At 43.1% G+C, this 6,189-nt stretch overlaps 1 pseudogene; it reads left to right on the top strand.

Moving 5' to 3' along the window:
• The first annotated feature begins 3,083 nt into the window (after positions 1 to 3,083).
• Positions 3,084 to 4,201, top strand: LOC108544040 (olfactory receptor 2W3-like; annotated as a pseudogene).
• The last annotated feature ends 1,988 nt before the right edge of the window (positions 4,202 to 6,189 follow it).

Raw genomic sequence — 6,189 nt, 5'->3', positions numbered from 1 at the left:
CAGCCAGGATGGTCTCGATCTCCTGACCTCGTGATCCGCCTGTCTCGGCCTCCCAAAGTGCTGGGATTACAGGGCAAATATCTTTATATTTAAATTTTTATAACTTCAATCATCAGTGAAAATATTTCTAATGTTTATATCACTTGCTGATAAACCATTTTCCTGTGAACTGTTTGTTCAAGTCATTACATATTTTCTTTTGCTACATGTTTTTCTTGCCAATTTTTTGAGAAAAAAAATTAAGCAAGGTAGCCTTCGGTTGTCTTCCTGAATTTTTCTACTCTTGTCATTATTTTTTAGAGTTTGCTAGTAGTGTTTCTTTTTTGTTTTGTTTTATTTTGTTTTGTTTTTGAGATGGAGTCTTGCTCTGTCGCCCAGGCTGGAGTGCAGTGGCGCCATCTCGACTCACTGCAACCTCCGCCTCCCGGGTTCACGCCATTCTCCTGCCTCAGCCTCGAGAGTGGCTGGGACTACAGGCATGCACCACCACACCGTGTAATTTTTGTATGTTTAATAGGGAAGGGGTTTCATTGTGTTGGCCAGACTAGTTGTGAACTCCTGACCTCAGGTGATCCACCCATCTCGGCCTCCCAAAGTGCTGGGATTACAGACGTGAGCCACCGCACCCGGCCAATAGTGTTTCTTAAGAGTGTAGATTTTTCTAAATAGGTAACACAATTTATCTGTGTTTTGCTTTTTAACTTTTGGGAATTGCAGCTTGGCTTATGATGTATACTTATTCAAGATGATTGGGAAAAAAAGGAAAATATCACGCTTTCTGATAGTAGTTGTATTTTGAAATATTTAAATATATAATTCATAATTTTAATATTTTTGGTGTAAGGAATAAAGATGGGGCCCACACTCCCTTCCTGCCACAAATGCCTTGTCAGTTATCATGATATAGTTATTGTATTTTCAAAGCTTGATGAGATAGAAGATAAGATGGTTTCTCTTCAGTAGGCTTTTTTTCTTCTGGATTTCTCTGGCTAGACTTATGGGCTTATGTTCCTATTCTGTGTTTGCATGACACATCACCTTTTTTTTTTTTTTAACATATGTAGAAACCTTTACACCCACTAAACTTTTATATGTTTTATATATTTATATTTCATATTTAAAATCTCAAAGCATATCTGTAAACTAAGTAGGGTAGGTTTGATTGTTACCATTTTAGATGAGAAAACTATGAAAAGGCAAATGAGCTTGCTGAGATCTTATAATTTACTCTTGTTGACCTAGGGATAATGCGGAATAGTTTGGAGTGATAGCCCAAAATGTATGTGTGTATTTTTATTTGTCTTAGTTTGGGAGTACTGTTTTGTTACCTGCATGTTTGGATTTATTTTATTTGTATTAATTTGGGAGTACTGCTTTTAGCTGCTCATACATATTTATATTTATTTATATTAATTTGGGAGTACTACTTTTAGCTGCTCACACATATTTATATTTGTTTNTTGTCTTAGTTTGGGAGTACTGTTTTGTTACCTGCATGTTTGGATTTATTTTTATTTGTATTAATTTGGGAGTACTGCTTTTTAGCTGCTCATACATATTTATATTTATTTATATTAATTTGGGAGTACTACTTTTTAGCTGCTCACACATATTTATATTTGTTTATATTAATTTGGGAGTACTGCTTTTTAGCTGCTCATACATATTTATATTTATATTAATTTGGGAGTACTGCTTTTTAGCTGCTCGTACATATTTATATTTATTTATATTAATTTGGGAGTACTGCTTTTTAGCTGCACGTATTGCATAGTGGCGAAGTCTTGGCTTTTAATGCGTCCATCACCCAAACACCAGGATGGACCGAGTCTCTCTATATCCATCTGTAAGACTTGTGGTTTGTCTCATCAAATACGCTTTGCTTTGAATATGATGTGATACTGGAATTAGAATGTGATAAGAGTTTTCTGTACATATGCGTGAATTATTGCATTACAGTTATAATATCTGTTACAAAGTTTTTTCAAGCTGTTTTATCCTCTCAAGCGGTATATAGTACTTTGGAAGAAAAACTCATACACTCTATTTCTTCAATACCAGGCCCAATTAAAAGAGAGAGAGAGAAAGAGATTTTATGTGTATTTTGCTTGTCTCTTACGTTATTTATCTACTAAGGTATTTTAAAAATTACCTCAGAAATGATAACCCAATGAATGAGGTGTTTCTTTGAGACCAGTAATAGATAAAGTACTCTGTGTGTAATGAATATTTCCTAAATACTATTGATGGATTATTCTGAGGCTCCATGTTGAGTCCTTGAGGTTTTTGGCAGGAGCTTAGGGACTGGAGTCTCCAGAAAAATTCATCATTCAGCCACAGCAGGATTTGTCTTCACTTCATTGGATTTAGAGGCAGTACTAATAGTGGTTAAGAATGCACACTCTCAGCCACGTTGCTAGGGTTCAGAATCAGCTCTGCGTCTTCCTACATATGACAGTTTGCTCAACATACATGTGTTTCAGCTTCCTTTTCTATAAGTTGGGAGCTAATAATAATAGTGCAACTCCATATAACTGTTGGGGTTACATGAATAGAATACACATAAAAAGCATAGAAGAATGCTTAGCTTCTGTTGGAGTTAAATGAATAAAATAAATACAAAAAGCATAGAAGAGAGGCCAGGCACAGTGGCTCACACCTGTAATCCCAGCACTTTGGGAGGCCAAGGTGGGTGGATCACAAGGTCAGGAGTTCAAGACCAGCCTGGCCAACATGTGAAACCCCATCTCTACTAAAAATACAAAAAATTAGCCGGGCATGGTGGTGGCACCTGTAATCCTAGCTACTTGGGAGGCTGAGGCAGGAGAATGGATTGAATCTGGGAGGCGAAGGTTGCAGTGAGCCGAGATCGCACCACTGCACTCCAGCCTGGGCAACAGAGCCAGATTCCATCTCAGAAAAAAAAGAAAAAAGAAGCATAGAAGAATGCTTAGCTTGTGTTGGGGTCAAATTAATAAAATAAATATAAAAAGCAGAGAAGAATGCTTAACTTCTAATAAGTTCTCCCTTAATATCAGCGTTATTATTATTAGGATTGATATTTCTATTCAGCTGCAGTAGAGATGGATGGAACCAATGGCAGCACCCAAACCCATTTCGTCCTGCTGGGGTTCTCTGACTGACCCCATCTGGAGAGGATCCTCTTTGTGGTCATCCTGATCGCATACCTCCTGACCCTCGTGGGCAACACCACCATCATCCTGGTGTCCCGGCTGGACCCCCACCTCCACACCCCCATGTACTTCTTCCTCACCCACCTCTCCTTCCTGGACCTCAGTTTCACCACCAGCTCCATCCCCCAGCTGCTCTACAACCTTAATGGACGTGACAAGACCATCAGCTACACGGGCTGTGCCGTCCAGCTCTTCCTGTTCCTGGGTCTGGGTGGTGTGGAGTCTCCTGGCCGTCATGGCCTATGACCGGTTTGTGGCTATCTGCAAGCCCCTGCACTACATGGTGATCATGAACCCCAGGCTCTGCCGGGCCTTGGTGTCAGTGGCCTGGGGCTGTGGGGTGGCCAACTCCTTGGCCATGTCTCCCGTGACCCTGAGCTTACCCCGCTGTGGGTGCCACGAGGTGGACCACTTCCTGTGTGAGATGCCCGCCCTGATCTGGACGGCCTGCGTCAGCACTGTGGCCGTCGAAGGCACCGTGTTTGTCCTGGCGGTGGGCGTTGTGCTGTCCCCCTTGGTGTTTATCCTGCCCTCTTACAGCTGCATTGTGAGGGCTGTGTTATGAATTCGGTCAGCATCAGGAAGGCAGAAGGCCTTCAGCACCTGCGGCTCCCATCTCACCGTGGTCTCCCTTTTCTATGGAAACATCATCTACATGTACATGCAACCAGGAGCCAGCTTCTCCCAGGACCAGGGCAAGTTCCTCACGCTCTTCTACAACATTGTCACCCCCCTCCTCAATCCTCTCATCTACACCCTCAGAAACAGAGAGGTGAAGGGGGCGCTGGGAAGGTTGCTTCTGGGGAAGAGAGAGCTAGGAAAGGAGTAAGGGCATCTCCACCTGACTTCACCTCCATCCAGAGCCACTGGCGGCATCTGGAAGGGCTGAATTCCGGCTGGTATGAGCTTGTGACTCCCAACTTGCCTTTTTCTGGACTTCTGTGAGGCTGTTTCAGTTCTGACATTGTGTGCTTTTGCTGTTGCTTTTAAAATTGAGACGGGGTCTCACTCTGTCACCTAGGGAGGAGTGCAGTGGTGCCATCATAGCTCCTCCAACTCTTGGGCTTAAGCGATCCTCCCCTGCCTCAGCCTTCCAAGTAACTGGGACTGCAGGTGCGCACCACTGACGGTGGGAATTGTGGCTTTTCTATTTTCTATGGAGATGGGGTCTAGCTGTGTTGCCCAGGCTGGTCCCAAACTCCTGGCCTCATGTGATCCTCCTGCCATGGCCTCCTAAAGTTCTGGGATTACAGGTGTGACTCACTGCGCCTGGACAACATTGCCTGCTTTATGTGTGAACTGAATAACACGAATCATCCCCAAAACCCATCATGATCTGTAAAGCAGCTGCAAAGAACAAAGTGAGATAAACCATTGTAAAGATGAGTTTCCACCAACTTATACCAGAGTGCTAAGAGGAAATAGCTCTTCTCAGTCCGAGCTTTGCTTTGTTGTTGCTGTTTGCTGTAAAGTCTAACACACCTGACATGTTTCAGTCAGAATGACCCCAAATGCATCACTGTTCTCCACGTGGTCCAAGTGCCTCTCTGTTTAGAGTCATCAAATCGTGGAATTCAGCACAGTTTGATATTTTCTATATTCCCAATTCCTACCCAAACCTTTTCATGAAATCGTAAAGTTTGTTGTACCCTTTATCTAAACCTTTGGAATTTTCCCCAAAATCTGGTGTAAGATTCTGCATAAACCAAGAAGTGAACCTGTAAATAATGATACATGGGTCATTTAAATCTTAAAGCATCATTCTTTCTCAGGCATGTTTTTTCATTATTAGTAAGAAGAACGGGACATTGGTTCAGTCCCTTCTGTGTACCAGACGCTCCTCATTCATCTAACCTCAGTATTTGTATGAAGTCAGCATGATTATCATTATTCCCATTTTATCTCCCTGGTCCTTGAGATCTGAAGGTTAAATCTTTTGCTTGAGGGGAACTGAATCAGGTTTTTTTTCCAAGTTCTTTCTGACTCCTGGTTCACGTGGTTTCTATTGCATCATGAAATTTCAAAGAGCAAAAGTCTTTAAGCATTTGGCATGCAATGTCAAAGACCCTTTGGGGCTAAGGAGCATGCCTGGCCACTGTTCCTTACACAGTGCGGTCCCCAGTGTCTCCCACTAATGTGCACTCCAGTTATCTGAGGTCTCGTTCCAATGTGGTTCCAATTCAGCTGGTGGTAAGAGGGGTCTGAGTTTCTGTGTCTCCTCCCAGGTGATGCCCTTACTTTGGGGACTCGGACTCCATTTTAAGGACCCAGGAAATACATCACCCCCTGCTCTGGTTCCAGGCAGTTGGAGGGCAGACACGTTCCGGAAAAAGCTGGGAGAGCCTTCATGGACAAAGGGCGAATACAAGGTGAGAGGGAGTGGTGTGAAAGGCCCGCTGAGGGGCGGTCCTCATTGCCATGGCTCCTGTGCTCGGCTCCCTCCTCCTCCACGGGTGTATTTCTGTCCTCTTTTGTAGCCTTCTCACCTCCACCCCTCACATCAAAGGTCACCAGCCCCAGGGCATTGTGTATGTGTAAACAAACCAGAGCCCCGAGAGGGGGATCCCTGGGCTTCCAGAGCTCCCCCTCTGACTATTCAAGGATGCTGTTTGTGAGAAGTAGTGATGTGGGTGGGCTAATGGTGAACTGAGAATGAGTTATCTGTCTGGCAGTCAGGATTTATTTCCGACAGTTACAAAACTCCCCAAGTCCACATATATATGTTAAAGAAAATACTTTATTTATTTTTTTGAGATGGAGTCTTGTTGTGTCTCCCAGACTGAAGTTTCTTCTCCTTTAGCTGAATGGTTTTCTGCTGCAATCGCTGTTTGATTAAGGCCGCTTTTGGATGCAGGTGTCCCGTTCCATACTTATTCCTCTGCTTGTTCCCCTTTCTCGAATAGTCACTACATTTTATATTTTGTCACGTCTTTCTTTTCTTCTTTAAAAAAAAATCTCTCTTGAAACTCCTGTTTGCTTAACTCTTTGGTGGTGT

The sequence above is a fragment of the Rhinopithecus bieti genome, unplaced genomic scaffold (genome assembly GCF_001698545.2).
Source record: "Rhinopithecus bieti isolate Rb0 unplaced genomic scaffold, ASM169854v2 scaffold_26106, whole genome shotgun sequence".
Classification (NCBI taxonomy): Eukaryota; Metazoa; Chordata; class Mammalia; order Primates; family Cercopithecidae; genus Rhinopithecus; species Rhinopithecus bieti.
This window is presented reverse-complemented; position numbering and strand designations above follow the sequence as displayed.